The sequence below is a fragment of the Leuresthes tenuis genome, unplaced genomic scaffold (genome assembly GCF_036924035.1).
Source record: "Leuresthes tenuis unplaced genomic scaffold, fLeuTen1.0.hap1 SCAF_21, whole genome shotgun sequence".
In the NCBI taxonomy this organism is placed as follows: domain Eukaryota; kingdom Metazoa; phylum Chordata; class Actinopteri; order Atheriniformes; family Atherinopsidae; genus Leuresthes; species Leuresthes tenuis.
Window position 1 is genome coordinate 5345544 of NW_027325375.1, and position 26771 is coordinate 5372314.

Genomic DNA, 26771 nt, shown 5'->3' on the forward strand with positions numbered 1-26771 from the left:
AGGTAACAGTTATCTTTTCAAAATAATGTTCACCCCACCTGCATGTCTCTGAAGGCTGAGTCTGCCTTTGACTTCTAACCCAACACACACTTTGACAGATCTGGTTATTCATAAATATTGCCAGCCTAAACTTGACATTTTTATGGTAAAACTCAGCACCATGATACAGTGTATTTTGCCTGGTTGGTTACAACCTAGAAACTGGGTCATATGAAATTGTACTACAGTACATGTCTCTCCTCTTTCTGTACATAAAAGTAAAAGTTCATTTCTCAGAGTTTGCAATGACAATCTCTCACTAGACATTTTTAAATATTAATCTGTATAAATAAAGGCCAAAAACTAATTTCATCTGTTGTTTTCTGTGTTTTGCATCTTCAAACATGGTGTCAAATTTCCAGGCATCAGCTGTGCTTGGCCCTTTATTGAACTGATATCTGTTTGCAGTCATATGTGCACATAGTAGTGCATAGTGACTGGGGAACTGCCTGATAGTTGATATGATGGAAACTCACTTCTGGTGATGTGAAAATTGTGACTTCTGAGGCTCGTAGAACTCCCTCAGGTTTGCTTGCATGTCAGTGACGTGAAATTAAGGCATTATTTTAAAAGAGAGAGCCTTGGAATTTTTTTTACATGTCTGCTACATAACAGCAGCAGCCATTTTCATACATGGTATCAAGCCAGTCAATTTCATCTCATATTCTTCTTTGTTTCAAATCATTATCCCCTATTGCCTGTTGATCATTGCATGTTTTAAAAGAATATCACTGTCTTGCACTGAGGTGCAATATGTCACAGAAAAGGATTTGTGCAAAAAACAACAATCGGCAACTTTAGAGAGATGAATACCCAGGAAACACATAATGAAATCATTAAACAAAGGCAGCTGACAAACAACTGCAGGAAATATAAAAAAAACTGAAAAAAAATTCAGAAACCGAGATAAGAAAGGGTTCGTTTCTAAAAGAAAATAATCTTTTTAAGTTTATACGTTGCAAGTTAAATATTGACAGAGGGGGATGATTATTTCTCATTATTGCCTTGGGCTTACTTCTAGATAAACAAGACAATAAAAAGGAGGATGTCAAATTGAGATCAGTCCATTATTTGTTGACCACAAGGCCTGAGATGAAAGTAGGTGCCACCCCAGCTAATAAATGTTTAAAAAAGATAAACATTAGCACAAAGAAATCTTGATTACTTGATTAAACTAGCAAGGCAAAGTCATTATGTCTGTAGTTGCAAGTAAAAGTCATGAGTGACATGTTGAAGTCACATAGCGGTCATATACCTTCCTCCATAATTTGATTAAACCACGCTTCTCCTGCAATGTGTCGGTTATGTCTGTGTTGGTGAGGAACTATATATGTTCAGACTGCCATGTGTATTCCTCTGTATCCTTGTGCCACTTATGATGGAGGGTCAGTGCTTTATGCTGCTGTTGCTGAGGAGCCTTATTTGAGTTTGACTGAGTTACATGTCTGCTGGAGGTGGCAGCATTTATCTGTCAGCATGACAACACCACTTGCTCTAGTATTCCACACAGCTCTGCAGATTGATTTGCCTCAGTTCTTCCTAGCTTTGGCTTCTTCTCAAACTGCATTGATTTCGATAAGCAAATCCATTTTTATGCATTACTCAAGAGTCTATTCAGGTGCATCATCCAAACGCAAACTGAGGGAAAATGCCATTTAATCGCATCTGCCAAGTTATATAATCACTTTTTCATAAGTTTTCAAGCACTTTATCTACCATTTTGTGGTTGGCATTTTAAAATGACAAAGATAAAAATCATAGCTTATATGTTCCCCCCAGAGCAATGTCATTATTTTTACCTACGTCAGATGATGGTACTTGTTGCAGATGCTTTTTAAATTGCAGCCTAAAGTGGCTCCATAAACTCCTTTTATACTTAAAGAGAAGAAGTAGGTTTTTTCAAAAATAAACCTTGTCATTCTGAAAAGTCATTCAGTCTCATGTTAGGTTTCAGAGAACAAAACAAAACATTACAAAACAAAAAATCCAATTATGTAAAATAAACTGTAGTAACTCCCTTGTAAGAAAGGCTAGTAATTTTATACTTTACCTTGTGTAGTCATGAATGTATGATACTTGGGTGGGGTCAATCCAGAAATGTGGATTAGCGTTACATGACTTGGACTTGAGTCATAATTTTGATGACTTTAGACTTGACAAAATTGAAGAAGAATCTGCCCGATTTGGGCTTTAAGACTAGTGACTTGAGACTTCTCTTGGACTTGGGCCTAGTGACTCAAAAGTCCTTGATACCATAGGCCCAGCAGTCCTCAACCAACAGGCCAAGGGTCAGTTGTTGGTCTCAAGTGGTAAGAAAATAGATACATTATTAAATACCTTGAATATTAAGCATATGACAATAGATGCTAATTGTGCTTCATGCAGAATCTTCGCATAACTGTATCTTCTGGGTTAACTAGCTATCAAGTAGCTTCAGTGCCCACAGAATGTGTCATCCCAACCACAAGAGATCCAAGAGGAGCAAGGGAATCAATAAATTATCTTTTTGTGATCAGGAAGATCCTTGCAACTGATGGCGGACAGAAAAGTTTGTTTGAAACATCTCTGCCAGAGTTCTAGATCAAAGACAACCCTGACTATTGAGACAGACATAAGACGACTAGAAAACTTCATCTGTTTGCAACAACATATTTCTGTGAAGCAGGGTTTTGTGCATTGATTGAAACTAAACTGCCTGATAGACGTACGGAACGTGCAACAGGCATTGCTGTCTGCCTTAATGGGAGCAGCTAACTGGAGGGACATATGCACAGTGCTTCGACTTGATATTGATGAGTTGTAATGTTTTCATTCATCGGAGAAAATATGTGTTGTTTGTATGTATCAAACACCACTTGAAGTTTATGATGATTAGTTGATATGAATATATAGCTATGTTGATCACCTTACTGTGTGCTTTTATCTTTCAATTTTACTGTTAATGCACATCAGGACACATAAGGTTGAAGCTTATCAATTCCCAGTATTTTTTTATTTTTCATGTATCTATTTGTATCAAAAGCTTAAAAATAAAGGTACTAGGGAACAATACAAATTCTGTCAAATTTTCAGACAACCTGAAGGTTTTAGGAAGTCATTTTAAAAAAAATGCTTAGTTTTTAGATTCTTTCTTTTTTGACAGCTGCATTCAGATGGATGTCAGTAGGATAGAGAGGACTGAGTCAAGCTTAGCAGCCTGTCATGCAAAATTTGTAGATTTCCTCCTGATGAGTCTTGAATCTACCCTCAGGTTCCTACAGGTAAGGTAGTTTTTTTCTATTAAGCTGTTTCTTGAATTAAACCACCAACTTAGTGTGCATAAGAAGGATGTGGATTTACCTCTAATATGAAACCACTGCTGTTGTTGTTGGGTTTTTTTTTTGTCTTTTTCTTTTCAGTTTCAGTTACACTTACACTGTTTGATTATTGGGTTGCTCTATGTTGCCCTCACCAAAATGACTTATTTAGGGTCAGGAGAGCATCATTGATAGGGCCTTTCAGTGTGTAGCACATTGAAAAATTACACCAAAGGATACCCAGACCCTTACTATGTAATGGCAAGGGGTCATGACATAGCAGAGGTGTGTGACTTAGACATAAACTACTGAAATGTTTAACTTTTTCTCTGGCTCACGAAAAGACTTTAAAAAAATAAACTGCTTTTATCTAGAGATACTTTTGATCATCATATTTATAGAGATTCATGTTGGGTGTGAAACTTGCTAAGGCGTTACACCTTTAATTTTAGTGCTACATTAATGCTAATTTACCTCACACATACTACATCTGTTTTGCACTTTCACCCTCTGAAGCAATTTATGTAAAGTTGGAAAGACTTAACTGGTTGCGAAACCTAATGGTGGATTGAGTTAAGATTAAAGAACAGAAGGGAGAGTATAAAACAGAAAAACAAAGAGCGAGAAGCAATAAGAAAGTTTAATAAGAGAAAAGTGGGTGAAATAATCATCAATGGACAAGAAAAAGGGACAAAACAGCAGGATTAGAAAAGATAGAAGACACAAAAAATGAGGAAATTAAGAAGGAGGAACAACTAGGTAAAAGTAAGGGAAGCATGAGGAGAAAGTGAGGAGGAGAAGAATATGTGAAGATTAATAGGAGAAGAGAAAAGGAGATAACAAAAGTGGAATGTCACTAAAGACAGGCTCTATGCAGACAGACAGGGACAGGAGAGTGTGATAGCTTGGTATAGAGAAGGGAGAGATGGAGTAAGACAAAGAGAAAGTGTTATACTGAGGTCACCATTTCTCCCAGTTTGAAAGAACCATTAGTGGTGTCTGCCTCAGATTTGTGCCTATTCCCATTACCATCACTGCTGGAGGCATCCAAGTGTGAGACCCGACTCAATCTGAGCAGCTACTTCTCTTCTGCTGTCCTTGCTAACACAACCTCACACATTTAGGGAAAATATACACAGTGTATAAGATATTTTTCACTTGCCTTTGATGCTCATTCAGTTTTATTTTATACTTCATGTCAAACATAAGAGGCAAATATCTCTGGGGTTAAACCCAGGTTGGGTGCTGACTCCTGTGCTGCTTAACACTTCCTGCTCTGTCAAGTACAATGTCTTATTAAATGACATGCCAGTGAAAAGGAAAATGTAAAATAGAGGCCAGAAACAGAGTCTACCCTCAAAGCTGTGCTTTGCCATTGGTGTGTCACACAGCCAACTGCATTATGAATGATTTGCAACTTCTCAATTATTGACGAAGCTTCAGAGATCTGATGAGGTGCTCGGAGCCACTCAGTGGGACGTTAACTGGTGGGTGGAATAGTTTCCAGAAACCTAACAGTTGCATGTGTGATTCCAGCACATGCACAAATGTTTCCCCTTGGTGTGGCAGATGCATGACGAAACCACAGCTAGCAGTGGAATGCGATGAAAGTGTGCTAATATGCGTATGTGTAAATCAACTACTCCAGGGTATAGAATATATCTCAAAGCAAATGGATTGTATCACTCTACCAAATGTAATAATAAAGAAGTTATTTGCATACGATTAGGATCAAGATGTGTGTTTTTGCATAGAGATCATTATGATCATGCTGTGCCTCAACTGTTCTACATAAAGTTATCTAATTGGTTTACATCAGTACCTGTGGGTTTGAACTCTGCGTCCCATGTGTCTGTGAAGTGTGAATTCTGCTAATGAATGATGAGAGGTGCCTCAGTTCAATTACCTTTAAGGGCTATTATATATTTGCCAGCTTTGATGTTTTACAACTATTCTGCATTTTTTTTACTAGACAAACCAACTGCAGTAAAAATGACATCCAGTGATCCCCCTCTGCCACTTAAAGAGGTTCAAATGTTGTGGTGAAGACAAGGGAGGGGAGAAAGAGTGGGAGAGGTTGAAGAAAAAAGGAATTTAAAGAAAGGAGAGAAAAGTGAAAGTCATACAGAGAAATGCTTTTTAGTTGCCAAATGGCAAATGCTTGAGACAGAATAATGAAAGTGGAAAGTGCCAGGAAGAGATAAGAGAAGAAGCAATATTACATTGTGACAATATTGAGCACCTAACACTGCAACTTAATTCTTCCTTTCACACTACTAGCCTAATCCTCTTTAAGTACTCGTTAAAAAAAAATAAATAAATCACTGTAACCCCTATCACATTTGACAAGGGGAAAAAAAAGTGGCTTTTGTCTTTAGTGGGTACAAGTACATTAGCATTCATCCCAATAACTTTTGCTACTCAGGTACAAATCTCCAACACAATCTGCATCCATCTCCATTCAAGCTGCATTTGCAGATCTTTTGGTGGGCACTAAGTTTTTAAGAGACTGAAATTAATAAGATAAATCATTATCTGTTTTCTAGGTTTATTGGGGTCACGGTTCGATAGGATTTTGTTACAAAGCTCAGTCTGTGATCTGTTTCTGCCTCATTCCACTAATTGCATTCTGGTAATGCCATTGTAAATGACTCAGCAAGGGCAGCTCGTGTTACCTCCTATGAACCCAAATTTAGCAGAACAATTGTATAAAGTTTGAGCTTGGCTAATGTGACTAATGATGTAAGCATAAGCACTGCCAAAATGTTCAGTGTTTAAGATGCTCTATCTAAAAATATGACAGGACACCTGTAAAGAAGAAAATTATAATGGTCATTTGTTCAGTTATATTACTTGTAATTTGAAGTTGACATTGACATGACTGCGCTATGACAGTTTGACAATCAAGACAACTTCATGAACATCATAAATATGACATAACAAGTCCATCACTGACCTCAGTTAATTAATGTCAACCCTTAATGTAAAGTTGTTCCCACCATACATCATTGCAGTGACAAGAGCCCAGCATTAGCTCTGCATTCACTGACAGAGAGATACATTGCACACGTGCATATATAAGCACCGAAATAAAGAAAAAATCTCTACATCCACCCTGAGTGAAGAACTAGTCATAGGCATTTTTAAAAAGTTTTCCAGAGAATCACAGACACTGACATACCATCAAGAACACTTAGAAATGAACAGTAGTGTCAGACAGATCACAAAACAAACTGTAGATAAGACATATTTCTTTTGCTCTGTTTTAAATGTGCCTTTCATGGAACAAAATCTTAGAAAGTGATCGTATTTATTCAATTCAATCTGCATAATCCCTGAAATAGTGGCCAGCAGGTTCACTTGGGGTGGGAAGTAAGCTTTTAGCTATTTGTGCCATGTTCGAGGGTGATTATGGACCCAAAACCGTGGCTCAGTAGGCAGCAGATAAGCAATTGATGAGCTAAAACTTCAATTAAAAAAAAAAAAAAAGCCAATGCTAACACACAAAATCCAAGTAAGGAAACTCAAAACAGATAATAATCAGAACAGAGGTGAAAACACAAGACTGACTGACTTGAGGGAGGTACAACAGGGATCGAGCACTGAATGAAGAAAACAGTGTGTAAAGAGGGAGTTATTAACAATCTATGAGCAGGTGTAGCAAGTGGCAAAAATAATCCATGTGTGCAAAGAGAGCAGAAAGCGAGGCTGAGGGGAAATACCTACATGGGTATCCTTAAAAAGGGGTTTTTTCTCTCCTGTGATTCCTGTGTTAAGAATCAAGTCCACATACCATCTTTTACAAAAATGATTCTGTTCACTTGAAAATGCATTGACAGAATGAGGCTAAATAGTACAGAGTGGATCTTTTTTTTACCAGACTGACACATGCTCACATTATAATTTCCTGCCCTTCAATGCATGGGTGAAGCAACTTAGACACATGCAACAGCAATGTTCAGAATATATGAGAATTCTCTTGCCAGTCTTCAGTAAAAACCACCTTATTCTCAAAGTTGTCCGACGTTCTTGAGGTTGGATTGGGGGTGGTCTGAAACCACCAACATTTTCATTGGGTTCTGTGTTGCTGGAGTGTTGATTTTGCATATCAGTGTACTCTGTAAGCTGTGCCTCGATTCATTAATATAGTCGACTTGTTACCAAATATTTAAGTGCAAACCCATAAAAGCTAAACCTATTAGCAAGGTCAACTAAGGAGAAAAACTGACACTGCAAGCCCAAAACTCCCCGGTTATCCAATCTACACTTGAACGTTATGTCAGAGCGAAAATATTTTCCTTCAGGGGTATTTCCCAAAAAGTGAAAGGACATGAAACAAAACAGAAAACCTAACATAATCTTAACCAAGCTAACACAGGAAACATGTAAATTAGAATGACTGCCACATGGCCGTGGCAGTCAGTTGCCTGTGTGTGTAGGATGTGGACACGCTTTAAGACTAAATCTAAAAACCTTTTCTCTTCAACACAGCCTATATTTCATTGACTAATCTTTTGTGCACCTGTTTTTATATACTCTTTTACTATTTTTATGCAATTTTAACTTTCGTTGCTTGTGTTGCAATTTGACCAAAAAAATTTTTATTGAAGTTTTGAGCTTCAAAAATACTATATGAATGAAGTTAGGTTGAAAAACAACTCAGAACTGAAGAGAGTTTTTAAACAGCTTCAGCAACAGATTACTGCAAAACAGTCCAGGAACTACTCACCGACAAATGAGTCCAGAAGACGCCGAGAAGACGATCAAACTTGACTATCTAGAGGAAGTAAAAGTCGTAACAAGGTTTCTGTAAGTGAACCTGCGGAAGGATCATTAACGTGCTTGCCTGTAATACCGAACTTCCACCTCTATGTTCCATTATTATAAATGTCATCATCCGTTAATGATTACAAGCCTTTGTATCTACATGTGGCAAAAACAAAATTGATTCAAATCTACGTACATTAAAGAAAAGTGTATAAGTGTAATACAATTGTAACCCTATGTGCATTTGCTCTCCTGATCAGCTTTGGTACAAATCTAACTTCAAACCAAATGAACAGTAGTGATAGAGATACATTTAATATATTTGATGCATGTAATCAGAACATTATCGTCTCTGGGAGATTGCAAATGAAATGTAAATTACCAAAAAGCTAGAAACGGTTGCCTCTGTAAGACCTAATGTGTGTTCTAAATTACAAAATGCTTGTTTGAAAATGTACTACTTTCCTCAAATGTCCTCGAAACCCAGATACAGTTTTTAAGCTCAGTTGGCTGATCCATTCTTTTTTACCCTTGATCTTTGGGCAAAAGTTAGTAAAACAGAAAATTTTCAGTTTGATAAGACAGCCTGCAGAATGAGACAGAAAAACAAAACCGAGAGAAAGTGACAAATAGCAAGAGAGTTGCCTCAGTTTACCAACCAGAGACCCAGCTGGGGCAGAGCTGCCCTGCAGGATTAGCTCAAGCAGGCGTTCTCACCCCAGCAGGCCTGCCGAGAGCCAAGTGTGACTCTTGCCAGAGCCCAGCGCCCTGTCCCTGACAAATAAACGTCATAGTGGAACTCTATTGGCCTCGAAGAGGGAACATTCTTTTCCATTACTGCAGGTCTATCTGTCCCCACATTCTGTAGAGCCACAGTGCAGGAGTGTCCTCGAGAAGCAGATCAGAAGAGGGGTGAAGAAAAAGGCCACAAGTAAAATTTAGAGAGGGGGTGAAGAAGTGGACAGACAGGTAAGGGGTACAGGCTCATCCCTCAACAAGTATTTTCTCTGTTAAAGCTGTTTTCCACTCCACGTGTGATATTCATCTTAATCACAGGACAGAAAAGCATAATTCCATTTTTTGGGTCAGGCAGATGGTACCTTTGTTGAGGAGATTAATTACCATGCTGCACAGCATTAATAAAAGCAAATATTTGAAGGGAAAATGCAATTTGCCCTGAGTGCAAGGCTAGTGTAAATAGGTGAGTCAGGGCCAGAGAAGGCTGATAGCCTGTGGGTGGATCATAATTTATTCTCTCTGTACGCCTGTTGAGCCTGAAGCTGGCAGAGTAGAGAAGACAGGGAGACTAATGGGCATTCAACCACCTGGCAGCAAGCTGGGGATCACAGAATACACAAAGAGAGGCTTCTCTACGTTCATTACTTTTCCTTCTTGTTTTTTTTTTCAATTTATTTTCTTGTTTATATCTTGAAAGATGTTTTTAAGTTGTCAGATCCAGTGTATTGAGCACATTTATGTTCACATCTTTACTGTGTGGTAGTTGTATTTGTGAACATTGGAGTATTAATGGTAGAGTCTAATAAAATAGATTAAATAGATTACAACAAAGGGAATGTGCTCCGACGTTTTGCTTCCATAAAGTTTTCCTTTGCAAAAAAAAAAAACAACTTTAAAACATTTCTTAAGTATTTACATTTTTAAAGATCCTGACAAGACACTGGAAGCAAACATAGCAAAAGATATCTGAAGATGATTTATTTAATTAATTATTTAGGTGTGCAGATTTAATGGAGACTTTTGGCCCTATGGTGTTTAAGGCTTATCACCACAGATAGTTGTAGCAACTGAGGTATAGTTTTCAATTCATATTCAAGATTAAAGATTGATGTAGTTGTCATTTCCATAGATATCTGCATGAATCTAAAAAAGTTAGGACTGTCAATTATTCAGCTTTTTTTTTATCACAGTTAACTTCTGATTAATCACAAAATAGTCACTTTTTTATATAGGTTCTAAACGAACCTGATTATTCTTATTTTTTAAATTTTCTCATTGACATACAAGCAAACAAATAAGTTTTCTTTATGCAAATGCATATCATTATTCATTCTTGCAGGATCCAGAGCAAATTATCTTGACAAATACTGACCAGAACATTCTTACATTAAATTGGCTTGCAATTAAATTTTCAGTTTAATCTATTTAGGGTCCAATCACATCTCACAGCACTTCATTGTAATATAATCATAATCCAATCAAATCAATACACAGCCAATAAAAAATTAAAAAAAAGTTACCAAAGGATATTAACAGATTGCATCAAAACGTTCTTCAGTCCAATCCCACATTCTGAGCATGCATGAGTCAACAGTGGAAAGCAAGAACTCCCTTTTTAAAAGGTAGAACCAGACTCAGGGAGGGTGGACATCCACCTCGACCAGCTGGGGGTTGAGAGGACAGAAAAGAGGGGACAACAAGCGTCACAACACCAGGGATACCTATTGAGAAAGAGTTGGTTAATGACAACAATAATGTCATATATACAAGGAGAGTAAAGAAAGCAGAGTGAGGAGAGGTGCATAATGGGATGTACCCCAGCAGTCTGAGCCATCCCTAACTATAAGCTTTACCAAAAAGGAAAGTTTTAAGCCTAATCTTAAAGGTAACCTTTAGCCACCCATTTAGCAATCGCTAATGAAAGTTGACTGCACTTAAAAATTGTCCAGGTGTCCATTGCAAACAATTCAGTGTGGTCTGCCTTTAGCGAGAGGGAGTGGGGATTTAATCATCGACTGTGTGTTTTTCTGACAAGTGATATTTAAGATTCAACACACTCTGGTGATGACTCAATTTACAATCGACAGTAACAACCGATAATTTTGGTCTTGTCAAAAGAACCATCTGACAGGGTTTTTGAAGACAAACTTGCCATTCAAAAGACCCTTTTCTTTATCAATTTTAGCTCACCAGCTACAAGATTAGACTACATTATGTCATGTTTGTCAGTTTTGTTATGTTTCAAGTTTCTGGTTTAGTCTTTAGTTTTGCCATGTTTTCTTTAGTTTCTCTTGCCCTGTCATCAGCTTCATCCATGTCACCTGTGTTTCTCCCCTCAGCTGCACTCCATCACCAATCACCCTCCTCAGTATTTGGTTTCCAGGTTTCCTCATGCACTTTGCCAGATCCTCACTGTCACTGAAGTCACAGTTACTCATGTGACGTAAGGTTTGGTCTCGTCATGTTTACTCCCATGTTTTTGATAGTCGCAGTCAGGATTTGTTTTGCCAAGAGTTCTTTTCCATAGTTTAGGTTTTTTTGTATTCCGGCTCAGCTGTGACTTTTTGTTGGATTGTGTGAATAAATCAAGTTTTTCTTTTGAAATATCTGCATCTGGGTCCTACCTTCATCACTCCACCACCAACCAACACAACACATTCCTTCTCAATATCCCAAACTACAGAGCGCAATAATAAAAAATTATTATGCAATACAAAATCATTATGAAAATTCTTCTGGGGGGATGGGGACATAGTCACTGACTTAGAAAGTTGCTTACACAATTTTGAGACTGTAATAAAAATTCACTGGTCAAAATGTAAATGAAGTAGCAAATAAAACTGTTCCTACAAAATATAGGTAAGGTTTTCAGCAATGCAAGTTTGGACATAATGAGCTGTGTGAAGAAGATTTGTGTGTGCAATCTGACGTCTATATTGTTTATTTCAGTGACTCATATCTCATATAGTGGTATTACTACAGAAAATGTGATCCATCCCCAAGTACGTCAACTACATTTCTCACTAGGTTAGTACATAAATGTCTTTTAATATGAAGCCATAGTGTTTTTTTTTCCAATTTTTTTTACATTTGTAGTTGAACTTTTGATGTTTTAAACTTTTTTTCTACATAAATCACTTTTAAAGAGCCATCTCAATCACATTGTTCTCTTTTTCAGTAGATGGGAAGTCAGTAGTGCAGCTTTTTATGGATCAAGGAGTTACAAATGAATAACATGAAATTCCACCGAAGTCGTCTTTTTTGATGTCCTCACTTCATAGATGTCAACCCAAGAGCCAGACAGCATCAGCAAGCAGATCACGAGTGCTTGCCATGAAATCATACCAGGCATATCATGGCAGCAGGACAGGTGGTAATTTCCCTGAAATTTGAAAAATATCAGAGAAATGAAAAAAGAATAGAAGCACCTGAGCAGCACCAAAGGCACAGTTGCTTCAAAGAGTCCATTCAGATCATGATATATGGAGAGAGTCGACAGGGCAAAACAATCTGCGCATCTGTGTGATTATAAAAAGGATTGTAAATGTCAAAATGTGAACATTGAATGGAATCAGAAGTCTGCATATATTTGTCTTTGTCTGAGCTTAGACATGCCAAAATGTAGAATCTTTCATGTATGCATTAGTAACAATATCATTGTGGACAAATACTTTTTGCTTTAGTGCAATAGAATTAAGATAAAGAATATACTTGAAATATCAATCATAACAGGACTTATCATGTAAAATGACAATTTCTGAAAGTTAACAATTCTAATATTTCTTTATATTGTAATGACTTAAGCATAATCAAGATATTATCAATTGGTAAAGGTTTGGGTAATTTTTGTTACTTTATATGCTGCTTGGGTAGCTTGTAAATTCCTCAGAGTGCTTTCTTTCCTCAACCTACTGTATGATAACATGCCACAACATAACCTTGTAAGTTTCAACTTACTACAATAAGTTGAAAGCTGTGGAATATTTCAGTACTGTTTACTGAAAGTTATGTTTATCCATGTAGTACTTCAACAGTATGTGCCCTTACAGGTGACAAAATAAGAAACTACAATTTTGCTGTCAATACTCTACTATTACTAAATAAAGAAACTCAAATGATCAAATTCAATCTAAAAATGTCTTAATGTAGGCTCAACCCTGAGTTGGATTAAGTGGGTATAGAAAATGGATGGATGTAAATTCTTAATATAATATATTTTTGTGTCCAAGCCAGAACATTTTTTCAATTTCATACTTTTACAACATACTGTGTAAAAACAAAAAGTAAGCATTAGAATTTTGAGCTAATATTACTTCACTCTCATTTTTCATCTCAAAGTAAAAAGACTTAACTTTTTTTTCTAATAGTTTTCTTATTCAAATGATTGAATAAATTCGAATGTTTGAATTTGGACATCTACCTGCTCCCTCTGCACATTGTGTACCTCCAGTCTTCTTTATTCATATGTTTTCTAAAATGTTTTTTTAATTAAGTTTCTGTCCCTAGTTTCCTTCTCAGCTGCCAGTTCTTTAGATTTGTCCTTTGGAAAGATTGAAGATATAAGTTAACCTAAATTAGATCTTACAAGCTTTATTTTTTGTTTGTTTTCATTGTCTTTGTTTAAGAACCTAGAGTTCCTGCCACAGAGCTTAATTTTGACAGCTTAGGGTCTCTCCTTACACTTTGATTGCATCTTTATGGAACATTTTTTCACTCTGGATCTGAATCAAGATCTTTTGAAAATCAGAATATGTTGAATGTAATTGGATGGCTTTGGCTTAGGATATAAAGCAGCCATCCACCACTCAGTCCTCGACTTCCCCTCTAAATTTGCTGAGGTATTCTTGAGAAAATCATCAAACCCCACTGCTGTGTATGTATGTTTATATGAATATGGACTCATTACATAGCTTAGAAAAGCTTCTGTGACTGTATAGGTGAACGTGGTTGTACCCGCAGTGTGGATAAGGTGTGTTTTCAACACAACACCGGTCCTCTCGTCACTCACGTTGTGTCATGTTTTGCATTTTTTGTCATGTTTCTGTCTCATCTTTAGTTCCCTCTGGTCTGGTCATCAGTTCCACTCCCTTCACCTGTGTTCATTATCATCAGCTGCACTCACTCACCAATCACCCTCCACAGTATTTAGTCTCCCGGTTGTCATTCACTCACTGTCACCTATGCTTCCTAGTCAGGTTTGTTACTGTTCATGGTCATCATTCAAGTCAAGTTATTTTTCATCATCTTAGTCAGGTTTTTGTCTGTTATTAGGGTTTTTGTTTTGTCAGTTTAGGTTTGCTACATAAAATGCTGTGTACCGCCCTCGGTGTATTAACATTACATTATGGGCTGTTACGGCCCTGGCCACTATATATATTTTTCTTGGTTATGTGTGTGTTTATTGGCTGTGTGAGATAGTCTTTTTAGCAGGATCTTTGGAAGCTTACTGCATATTAAGGAGTGATTAGAGAATGTTCTACGCCCTAAATGGGAAGTAATATTGGTATGTTTCTGATGAAATTGTTGATCTTCTAGTACAATTATTTAATGATGTTGATATATACAAAATGTTTCAAATAAACAAAGGAACACATGCATTAAAAGTTACACAATGTACATCTTGGTCCATCATTGCTGAGAAAGCATTGGTTACTAGCATCTAGCGAACTTGCAGCTACACAACTAAACTATTTCCTTCTTGGATCAATAGAGTAACTATATATAGAGCCAGAGTGGTTTGGTGCCGCTGGAGGAATGGCTTCATTATGACTGCTGAGTAGCTGCTGGCCTCACCAGAAGTGGGGAGTGTGGGCAGGGTGAACATTTGCTCTTTCTCCACCTCTTCAAAGAGACTGTTCTCAGAGAGGATACCTTGTAAGGCCAAAAAAAAAAAAAAAAACATCTAATAAACACGTGAAAAGTGGTTTTAGTTGAGGGTGGTGAATGTGGAGTTAAACAGGTTTTCAAGTGTTGGCTGATTGCCTTCGTGTAGACATAGATGACATTGTAAAGGGTTATTGTTTCAGAACAAAGTCCATGTTTCCACTCTCCTTGGAATACTAAGAAAGAATGCTTTGGTAGTCATGACTCGTTTGCTGCTTTCTTGGATTTCCTCAGTGACATAAAAAGATTCTTTTAAATCTTCTTTTAACCGATTGCTGTGGCAGTCAAGTGTCAATGAGAGTTTTCAACAAATTAAAGAGTCAGACTGTGTAAGGTCTAAATAAAATGTAGATGTCCCCTTCTACAGAGGCAATCTCACCACAGGGTCTGTTACCAGCTGAGTCATTACCCACAATCCTCCTCCAGCAACAATAATCGTGCCGTTGTCAATCAGGAATGAACAAAAGAGTGGACATTAGCTGTTAATGTCTAGTTTCTTATCTACAGTCATCACATTTATTTTTCCATGAGCACAATTATTCTTAACCTTAAGTGGTTATTTCTGTTACCTCACAGATGAAGGTGCTGCACTAAGTGGCAATTTAAAACCAATCTTTCTAAAGCTTAATCACAGTGTTGTCAATGGGGTAAAACTTTTTACTTTTGGAAGGGAAAATAAGCACTTATTCCCTCAATAGAGGCATCGAAGAAAAGATGAGGGAAAGAAAGGCCATGTCCATTTTTGGGGTACTCCATCATATGCACCTTATTTAAATCTAATTCAAAAGGGATTGTTTCGTGGAAACATTACTCGACAACCATGTTGGAATTGGAATATTTTACTTTTGAAATAACTAACTAATCAGTTTTTTGTACACTTTGGTTTAAAGTCCTAGTACACCTGGCTTTGCATGCGCTAATTCAAACTCATTGCACAGCCTATGTTGGATAGTCTGAAATAGAACATCTCTCCATTTGATATTGGAAGTATATTCTAGCAACAGCCTCATTAATTTCCTGCAGCCTCAGCCAAACTGAAAGAGGAAAGCCTTTAAAGAATTTTGAGGTGGGGGGGGGGGGTATAACACTGCAGCAGCTTCCTCTAATCTGAAATCCAGTTCTCTGCGGACTGTCAGTTATTATCATCTAGACATACTGTGAATCTCACTGATGCTGATCTTTCCATTTTCACAAAACAATTTCAAAATAATGCACTAACTTCCACGATGTAGATGCTGTCTCTCTTGTTACAAGGTAGCAAGTTACATGGTAACTGAGATGCTGCAACTTCAGTCTTTCTACACACGTGTTGCTTGGAGGGAAAGACTGACCTTGCAAAACTAAAACTGCAGAACATCTCATTGAATGTGAGTTGTAATCATTGTCTGCTTCTTCAACACCTGCGCTGAATTAGATTTTTTACCTCATTTCAGGGCTGACAGCTCATCAAGATGGGTACCCAATATGTATTGTCTACCTCAACACACAAGAGACATGGTTTCTTTCATTCAAAACATCTAAAGTTGAGATGTAAGAGATTAAAATGTTGTATTTATATTTAGAGTGGGATGAATCGGAAACAAAATACATTTTACATTTAAAGTCTGTGCTGTAGTTTTAAGTTTTGGATAAATGGAGCCTTTTCAGCAGTACAGTAGCTCATGATGAAGGAATCTGGTCAATTTTTTGTTATTCATTCGGAAAGTAAGTAAAATATGTATCACCGGACTGGTAGAAGTCACGCAAACTAGACATTTTATCGCCATTGTTTGAGAGGGGTCAAAGAACATTGCCTAAAGATCAACATCTGCATTAGAAGTACACACAGCTCTAAAAATACTAGATGACGAGAAAGTATTTTTCAAAGTAAGTGGGTGCTCTCTGATGGTCCCCACCAAAGTTCACTGGACTAAATTGTTCTATATAACATTCATTGATTGCAGTTGTTGAGGCAGAGGAAGATGAAAGGATGATGTGATTAAATGAATATCTGTCTTCACCTGTTGCATTTGTACAGGTCTGTTAGTGATTGCTTCAAAGAATACAAGCCAGATTGAAACCGTGGTTCAATTTGAGTTGATTATTTGCGGGTGTATTTTCAGTCGAATGCCTCCCCCTGTGGTCTTCAAAAGAAAAAGATTGCAACTTCACAGAAAAAATTCATGAAAAATCAGCTAGATGTTCCAATATAATTTGTCACTGTGAAAAAAGACACACTGCATTAACTACCACAGTGTTGTTCAAGCATGTGTTCTGGCAAGTGTTTCTTGAAATATTTTGTCAATTAAACTGTGCATACATACATTATAGGCCATACATACAGTGTAGGCCTTGTTAACAAGCATACATATAAATATATATGTATGTATGTATGTCGTAGTATGAGTCTTTTATGTTAAAAGGTTGTCTTTAAAGGGCACATATTGTGGAAAAATCCCTTTTTCCGTTCTTATCTGAGAGTGACAACACAGAAAAAAATTAAAAGAAAAAAGACTTTGGTTTCGGGCCCTCTGGAACATTTAGATTTGCAAGCTAAACTCATGTGACTATACAAGCTTGTCCAGCCTCTTTCCTCTGTATCTCCTAACTTCAACTACAGTTTATGCTGCATTTGCTGTACCTCAGAGGTGGAAAGCTGAAACTCTTTTACTCTTGCTTTTGCTTTAACATTAACATCAAATCTCATCATTAGTTATATAGTTACTTTAAATAAAGAAAAAAATGAGCTAACAATGTTGTGTCAGTAGGGCAAACATTGACAAAGTAATTGTAATAATGTCATTTTTAATGTGTTTTCTTCTTTAATTTCAGGGTCCAACTGGGATCTCCAAGTTCAGGGCAGTCAAGGCCTAGACCTTTATTTCAAGAGGGGAATGAGAGGATTTCTCTTCACAAAGTTTCTGTCCAGATACATTGTTCATGCAAATGTTTGTATAATGTCAATATTTTAAAAATTGTTAGTTGTTTTAAGACAACAGTTAGCCTAATGTCTCCTCTACTACTATTGATTTGTGGCGGGCCTGAGTAGTTGTAGTAGTCAGAGTGGTTTGGTACATCATGGTACTTGTTCACCAATTGTCTTGAATAAATAATTGTTAACAAATTTTTCTGTAGTAATTTTCTGTAGTTAATTGAAATATTTTAGAATATGGATAATTCTTTTGATGATGAGTAATACTATATCACAGTGACACAGTATTTAAATTACAGTGAGAAACTGAATTTACAGTGATCAACTGTTACCTACTGTTAATAGTATTGTATTACCTACCATATATAATACCACAAAAAATAACGATGCTTAACTGTTTTTATTTGTACAGTAAACCAGTAACTGAAATCACAGTAATTAATTGGTATTTACTTTACAGTTAAACATTTGATACTGTAAAAGCAACTTTTTTATTTTACAGTAAATAAACAAATACTGTGAATGGAAGTACAGTATGTCTACTGTAAAACATATTTACAGTAACTTACTGGCCAATTGTTGCCAGTAAGTTACTGTAAATTTTAAGGTAATTTTGTTAGTGTACTTTAATTTATTGTTTTATGTTCCAAAAAAATAATTCTGAATTATAATTTGGCATTCTTTTTTTTTCTTGCCAGTCAGAAGATATAGATTTGTCATTAAATGCTCCATCAGTATGGTATTGGTAACAGCCATTAAAAAAAGCTAAAAATACAAACAAAAAAGGGAAATGGAGCAGCTGTCCAGAATTAATAGAGCTGATATGTAATGGAGGAATTATGACGTGATTGTGGGTTGTGTTACTTTACATTCTGCAGCACAGGTTTTCTTAAGGTTAAGAGTGATCAGTAGCCTATCAGTTGTTTGTGGCTGAACTTCAATAGAATAGAACAAAGGTACCATCTAGAGGTACCTACGATTGAGAATTTAAAGACAATTCTTAAGAAAATGATCATGCCATGTCCACTGGCGGATGAAAACAGTCATTATTTGACTTTGTTTCAAGAAAATTTGAAAATATCACAGAATAGAATTTTACAGCTAATCAACAGTTTTTGAGCTACCGCTTGTCAAATTTTAATGGTCAACAAGGTAGAGTAAAAAGAGACTTTAAAGTTTATTGATATTGTGTTGCACAAATAATAAAAAATGCAGGACATGCATATAAAATCCTTTTCACAGTTTGATTTGACACACTTGAGTCTAGAGTGGTTTTGGATTTGTTACCTCATATCTTTCAGCAGACAGCATTCTCTCATCCGCATTGATTAACTCGTCAGACTGGCCAGCTGTGTTTCGCCAGAGATAATGTTTTAATTAAAGGACTTCAATATCTAATTAAGATTAGATGTAGATGTTTTATAGGGGTCATTTAAATGAAGGTAGACAGGCCAGTAGGGGAAGGTCTGGACTGATGATTGGATCAATATGCTGCCATGGGGGAGTACCTGCCTGTGGTCCTGAGCGGCTTTGAAGGGAGCAGTTCACTGCCATGTTTTAGCGAAGCCTCTAAATCAGGATGAGTACACATAAAGCTACACTCCTATACCCAACTTTAAGGGCACTTCACTTGTGTTCATCAGATATACAGACTCAATCATGATATTTAAAAAGTTTTAGTTCATTATTAGTATTCCTGTAGGTTTGTTGATAATTGGGACAGTAAAATGTATCAATAAAATGTCGATAGAGTTTCCCATAAACAAGTCCAACCTAAAGCCATTTTGGTTTACCTTTAGTTTACCTTTTAGTTTTTTTAGATTTGTCATAGTTCGGTTGGATTTATATATAAAACTGCCGGGGTAAGTTTAGAAAAACAATGTGGTTTGGGGGTTAATAGACCCTTTCCCAATGTCAACCCCTCCAACAAGCCTCTTATGGCATACTCCTGTGCTCCTCATGTTGACTTAGTCACTTGTTTGTTAGGCATTATCAGCTCCAAGAATATAACATTACAGAAGATGGTAAGACAACTAGGTCTTGAAATAAAAGAACAAAGCAGAACGCAGACTTCAAGTAGCATTTCTCGGACAACAACAATTACATTGCATCAGCATGTTAACAGAGATAAATGAAGATCACTGTAAGCTATGTTAATTCTATTCCCATAGCTAAATCTTTTTTCTGCTTTTCACCTCAACAGTTTTAATCAACAGAAAGTAGTTTCTCTAATATTCTTTGTAAGGCCATGTGTAGGCCTAGGTGTACTGGACCAAGACAGAGTTGGTTCATAATGGATACAGCTGAACTGTTATTTCATCTTACTTAACAAACGTGAACATCATATATCTTCCTGTATAAGTATGCATATTGTATGTTCTCCTCGTGTATGCGTGGGTTCTCTCCGGGTACACCAGCTTTCTCCCACCATCCAAAACCATGCATGTCAGGTTAATTGTCAGGTGATTAAAAAAACAACCCTAGGAGCGAGTGTAAGCGTGTGTGTGGTCGTTTGTCTCTGTGTGGCCCTGTGATGGACTGGCGACCTGTCCAGGATGTATCCTGCCTCTCCCCCAGTGACAGCTGGGATAGGCTCCAGCCCCCCCTCGACTCTAAACTGGATTAAGCGGGTATAGAAGATGGATGGATTACATATACTTTACATATTTATATAGCATAATATTTATGCAGCCAATTTTTCTTAGTGTATCATTTAATTTTATTACAACTTCATATCAACATGCTTAGTCATTTGGTCATTGTTAGGTCAGTAAGAAACACCTAATGGCCACACCTTCTCATCACTGTCTAAATAATAGACTGTCACTCTTGACTTGAAAAAGTCTTGTTTGCTATTTGTATGCTTTGCAACTATGCAGATTTACAGCCAAGAATAAAGCTACAAAATAACTCAATAGATGGTTCTCATCGACCTGGTTTGTTCATTTCTGGAGCAATGGGAGAATTGTATCTTGGAGACGAGAGGGTAAAGGCCATTCTTTCTGCCTAATGAGTGGTCAGACCTCCACAAGGTGACTTTGATTCATCACCATTAGACTTCACTCCACTTTTTCTTATTTTACTTTCTCTGTCATCATGTCCTCCATGCCTTTCCTGAAAAGGATAGTTGCAGTCTTTCTTCAACTAGCAAATCTTTAAAGCAGAGTTCTAATTAAAGCCAATGTTTAAATACCTTGGCTGATCCATACACCATTGTAGTGTATTAAGACTCCCATAATTGATTGGACAGGGTGATTCAAAGAGCCAGGAAAGGCAAACTCATTAGAGGAGATTTGAAAGATGCCCTTTGTTGATGGCTTCAGATGGATCTTTACCTTGTTTGTTTATTTGACTGGAAATACAATTTTCTAAATGGCTGATAAATACAGGTGATGTTGCAGATGGTGGATCATCAGACAGACAAGTGTGCCATACCCTCTGTGTATATTCTGATTAGTGTCATCAGCTCTGAGAAATAACAGCTTCCAAATGAAGTGGCTGCAACTGATACAAGGATAGTGCAAATAAAAATAGTTACTATGGAAATTAAGAACTGTGATTGTTTTCCTGGTCAGGCTGGACCGAAACATCTTAAATTCAAGGAAAGTTTAGCAAGCACAGCCTCACAGAGCTTCTGGGATGGTAGCTAACTCTTGATATTGAATATTTGTTCTGGTTTCCTCCCACAGGCCAAAGACATACTTGCTAGGTTAAGTGAGGATTCTAAAATGACCACCAGACATAATATGATTGTCTGTTTCTGTGTATTGGTCCCAGATGGACCTCTCGCCCAGCAGCTGGGATAGCCGCCAGCCCACCTATGACCCATAGAAGGTAAATGTAGGTATAGCGAATGGCTGGAAGTATAGTCGAGAAATTTTGGTACACCTCCAATCTGTTCTAATTCCCTGGAGTCAAGTGCTCCTCTAACACTACCAAACAGGAAATAGTACAATAATGGAGACTTAAGGCAAGACTCACTGGTGACATTACATCTCTTGGCTGGCTTGGGAGCACCTCCATGTTGTCCAAGAGGAGCTGCAGTCTTCACCACCTAAAATTGCACAACAATTTACTGTTCTGCTTTGTCTATTCTGTGAGCTGAATTGAGACAGTTAAAGGTGTTTTTTGTAATCTTTGTCCACATCAAAACAAAAAAGAATTGGTTTTGGTAGATCCATCACACATCTTCTAAGGTACAGAAATCAGAAGGAATAAAAGAAACTATTGCCCCATGCAGAGAAAGAAAGGAAAAATGTCTTAGTCTCTGATTCCCCTGTGTGGTCATTGATCTGCAAGCTCTGATTCAAGTTCAGTATTAAATCACCCTTGGGTCCAGAGCCAACTTGTTCTCCTTACTCTTTTGTTCAGACAAGAACCAAAGATAATAGAAAGTGTTTTGCACCATGGGTGCTATGGGGCCCCAATCTTGCCTCTAGCTTTCATCCCATCTTTCCTATAACTTTTCCTGCAACCCTTTCCTCACCTTTTGTTTCTCTTTGGCTTTTTCCTTTTTATTCTTAAATCTCAGTCTTCTTCCTATACCGCATTGTAGAGAGATCTTTTGTATGTCTTTGATGGAAGGACCACTCTCAAACAAAGACAGCTCACATTGTGGAACAGGGACAACAAATAGGATCTTTTGTGGTCAGTCTGGAGGTGCTCTTTCATTACAAACAGACAGAGAAAGGCAAAAAAAGGAAGACAGCAGTGAAAAAGGGTGAGTTTCAGAAATGTATCCATAACGAAACCTATAGCTTTCAAAGAAAAATTGGATATGGGTTCTAAAGAGCTTGTGAAGTTTCACATCTGGATTACTGTGATTACACACTGCATGTCAGCTTAGGTTGGCTTTATTACTGTTAGACCATAGGCTTTAGTAACAAACAGCATAAACTCCTTATTTCCTAACTAGTTTATCTGCCATTTAGTATCATGTCATTCATTTAAACAGTTCATCAATTTCTTAAAGGGAGAGACGTTGCTTTGACACAAATTAATGGCAAACGATCTGTCAATCCCAAATTAGATTGAAAGGCTGTTTTTTGTTTTTTTTTCTGTGGCACAGAATAATTTTTCAGGGCATAATAGAGTGGATTGACTTGCAAATATTTAAATTAGACACTTAGCAGATGAATACAATTGCAGTTAATGAGGAATGTTTAAATGGTCACGACCTTGAACGTTTTCATTGTAAAATACATCTGCGTACCCAGATTAAAATGTGTGATACCATTTTAATAAATGCTTTCTATATATCATTCCAATCTATTTTAAGACATTTGTCCCAAAAGCCATTATTTACCTATTCCAGAGAAACTAACAAGAATCAGCTGCACCTAAAAGCCACCTGCCTGATATTGTGAGCATCCCCTCTTGCCGCAGAAACAGCTCTGACAAGTTGAGTCATGAGGATCTCAGAGGGAGTTCTGTGATGTCTGGCACTGAGATGTTGGATTGCTTGGGTCCTGTGAGTCTCAGTATGGGGCTTTGTTCTGGGACATCCTGTTGATACTGAAATGGATTAAGATTTTCATAATCTAGGGTCAAGGTCATGGGTGTTTTCTCACATTCCTCAAACCATTCCTGAACAATTTTTTCAGCACAGGGTTACAGTTATCGTGAATGATGTACTTGTCTCCAAAAGTATTTAATTAGAGTAAGTTGTACAAGTCAAAGTGACATCTAAAATGGGCCGGCTATGGCTTAGGATGTAAAGCGGTCATCTGACAAAAGAAAGGTGGGTGGTTTGACTGGTGGCTTTTCTTGTCCACATGTGAAAGTGACCTTGGGTAAGACCCTGAACCCCACACAGCCCCTGTTGTGTTTATCGATATGTGAGTGTGACAGAGTAAAGAACTGCATAGGCTTGAAAAGTGTATTATATTATATTGTAACGGGATTGTGCACATTTCATTTTTTAGAATGTTGTTAAGACCTTGTCACATTATGGGCTGCAAATAAGTTCCAAAGGGTTAGACATTTTCTTTAAAGTTCAGATTGTTTTAAGAATGATTTTAGCTCAAGCAAAGGTAACATCTGGTGCGTAAAAACCAATAGAAAAATGTGCCATACCAATATATTTTTTTGTTTGCTTATTTTTGCTATTTCCTATTTGTTTCAGCTTTTAACAAAATCGGTTTTGTCCCCAGCTTGACCCATCCAGGCGACTGTACATTGAGTTATTTTCTTGTCATGTGATGGCATGTTTTCTGGCATAGTCTTGTTGCTGTGATAATGGATGAGGAGAAATCCATTCCTAAGGTTTAAAAATATCTCAAACCCTACTAGCTAGTTTTCTGCTGAGAATACAGGTGATGTTTGCTATTCAGGTGGAGTTAAAGTTAACCACAATGTCTGAATCCAGAGTAGGGCTCTAGGGTCGAAAGTAACATTTCTTTTTAAACTTTATTTATTATGTTTTGTTTTCCAGTTGACATGCTTCTTTTTCCTTTTTTTCCCCAAAGTTGGGGTAGGTATGATTGCATGGTACTTTCTAAGCGTCCCTATATGGGTGTTTGTGTGTTTAGATTGCAGGCAGGTCTCAGAGCAAAAGTGTAAATCTTAACTCCTAACAACAAGCAGTGCCCCATAAATCATGTTGACAGGTTTGTTGTTGATAATTGCAGCTTTTCTTCACTCTGCTGTTTCGTTTCTGAACCTTCAACTGACCAGTAGCACCTTGCTTGTCCAGGTTGTGCTTCACATGGGAGTGCCGCGCTCTGCGACTAACTGCGTGTACAATACTATCAAATTTGAGTGAATGCACTGCGCTTAAACAAGTAGACAATAACAATACATACATGGGAGTGTTAATGAATTCAGTAAATTCCAAAGAAGTTGTGACAGGAGTTTGTCATTCACTAGTATATCATCAAATATATCATCAAATTGTCCATCTGTATTGACAATTAAGACTGGTAAGGAAAATACATCGGACGTATATGTAATATATTTCTATCAGTGTGTTGCTGAACATATTTCCTGAGAGATATTCAGTTTTAGTCAAACTACATGTTAGCGGTGAAGTGGTAAGTGTACTTGTCTCTAATGGTCATAGAGAAATTACAGAGCAGAGCCCGCTATCTGTAGAACACAATACGAGGACTGATGCACATGATACAGAGTCATAGTATACTGAAGTTGCGCCTGGAACCCTTTCTTATCTGTCTTTATTTCTACAAAGTTAGAAAGTTTTGGCAATGTTCAAAACTCAGCTAGTCAGAATGAAAAACATTGCTTATTTGCTTAACTGAAACACTCAAGAGGGGCCACTGACGGACACAACTCCAATTCCCAAAAAAAAAAAAAGCCAAGGAGCTTTGTAATATATAAATTAAAAGCAGAATTGAACATAGACAACATACCAAACGTTGAAAGTGACACATTTTACTCTTTCATGACAGCTTTTAACTCGTTGATTTTGATACACCTCAAAAAAGTTGAGATGGGGGCGAAAAAAGGCTGGAAAAGCGGTACTAAAAAGAAACAGCTTAAGAAACATGTTTCAGCTAATTAGGTTAATATGCACAAGACAAGGAACATGTCTGGCTTTTTTACAAAAAGCACCTTAGAGTGGCAGAGTCAAGATGGGCAAAGGCTAAACAATCTGCAGAAAATTTAAATGCAGAAAACAAATAAGAATAGTGTTCATTAATGTAAAATTTTTCAGATTTGAAAAATGCCATCATCTAAATTATATCATAAAAAGATTTGGAAACTTTGGATCCACCTCTGCACAAGAGACAAAATGGAAATACTTTCATCCATGATCTTTGAGCCCTCAGGCAGCTCTTCATTAAAAACAGATAAGATTCTGTCCTGGAGATCACTGCATGGGTTCAGGGATCATCAAATCATCGTCTGCAAACACAGTTCAGTGTGCCATCCACAAATGCAGGTTAAAGCTGTTGGTTGCTATCATGTAAAGAACAACCCAAAGAAGAAGAAGTACTGGACTGACCTTCCTGCAGTATGGACGTTTCACAAATTGAAAATATTTGATGCATCATGATGAGCACAATGTATATCAGACAAGAATGAAACAACGTTCCTCTCCCAAAGGTCCAACAACTTGCCTCCTCAGTTCCCAGATGTTTGCAGGCTATTGTTAGAAGAAGTGGAGATGCTTGATAAACATGGTCTTAACTTTTCTGAGACATGTTGCTGCCATCAAATTCAAGATGAGCTAATATTTTCCATGACATAGAGATAGAACTGTCTCACTCTCAATATTTTGTATGTTGTCTATGTTCTATTGTGAGTAAAGTGCTGGTCTATGAGATTTGCAAGTCATTGTGTTCTGTTTTTATATACATTTTACACAGCGCCAACATTTTTGGGAAGCTGTATATTTGGAGGTCAAGATCTACTCAAGTGCCATATACCCCAAGGTATGGAGAGTGGTGAGGACGGAGAGGGTGTTTATTATGCTTTACTGCTGATTTCCCGCATGATCAGTAATAAATAGAAATGCATGGCATATCATCAATATCTTAGAGACCCTAATGGCATAGGGATATTCATCACAGCAAAAATGTGACAAGAGAAGAAAAATAGTAGAAAACAGTGTAGAAAATAACAAATTTAAGCGTATGGTCAAACGACTGGAGTTCCTACAGTGGGCTTTCATAGTACATATGCATTTTAGTCTGTCATCATTTGATGTATTATCCCTGTGGGACAGAGTGGTCACTTCACCACAAGGATATTTCCGGTTTGAACTGACTCCTTTGTGTTCCTGTGAGGGGTTTCAATTGGAAGCCCTTTCATGGACTGGCAATATGTTCAGGGTGTAGGTTGTCACTCACCCAATGACAGCTGGGGTGAAGCTGCTATATAAGACGGATGGATGAATGGATGGGTGGACATTATACCTGCTGTGTAAGAATAAGCTGAGGAAACAGTTCAGGAATTATCAACTGCATTGGCAGTTTCTCCCTCCACCAATGGATGGACTTCCATGGCTTCAGAGAGCTAGCCTGGAGTACTGTGCACAGATCAGAGCTGGTATTAATGATATTTTTACTCATATTCTATATGCCAACCTCAGAGTGCCTTAACTGCCATATCCTTGATATTGGATAGAAGGTACTTTTGCAATTTTCTGTATTTTTTTTATGTACCAAAAGTGTACT

At 37.2% G+C, this 26771-nt stretch overlaps 1 protein-coding gene across 1 annotated transcript in view; it reads right to left on the reverse strand.

Moving 5' to 3' along the window:
• The window catches only part of cdkn2aipnl (CDKN2A interacting protein N-terminal like), a 519432-nt gene that overhangs the window by 223434 nt on the left and 269227 nt on the right, over positions 1–26771 (reverse strand). The window lies entirely within an intron of this gene.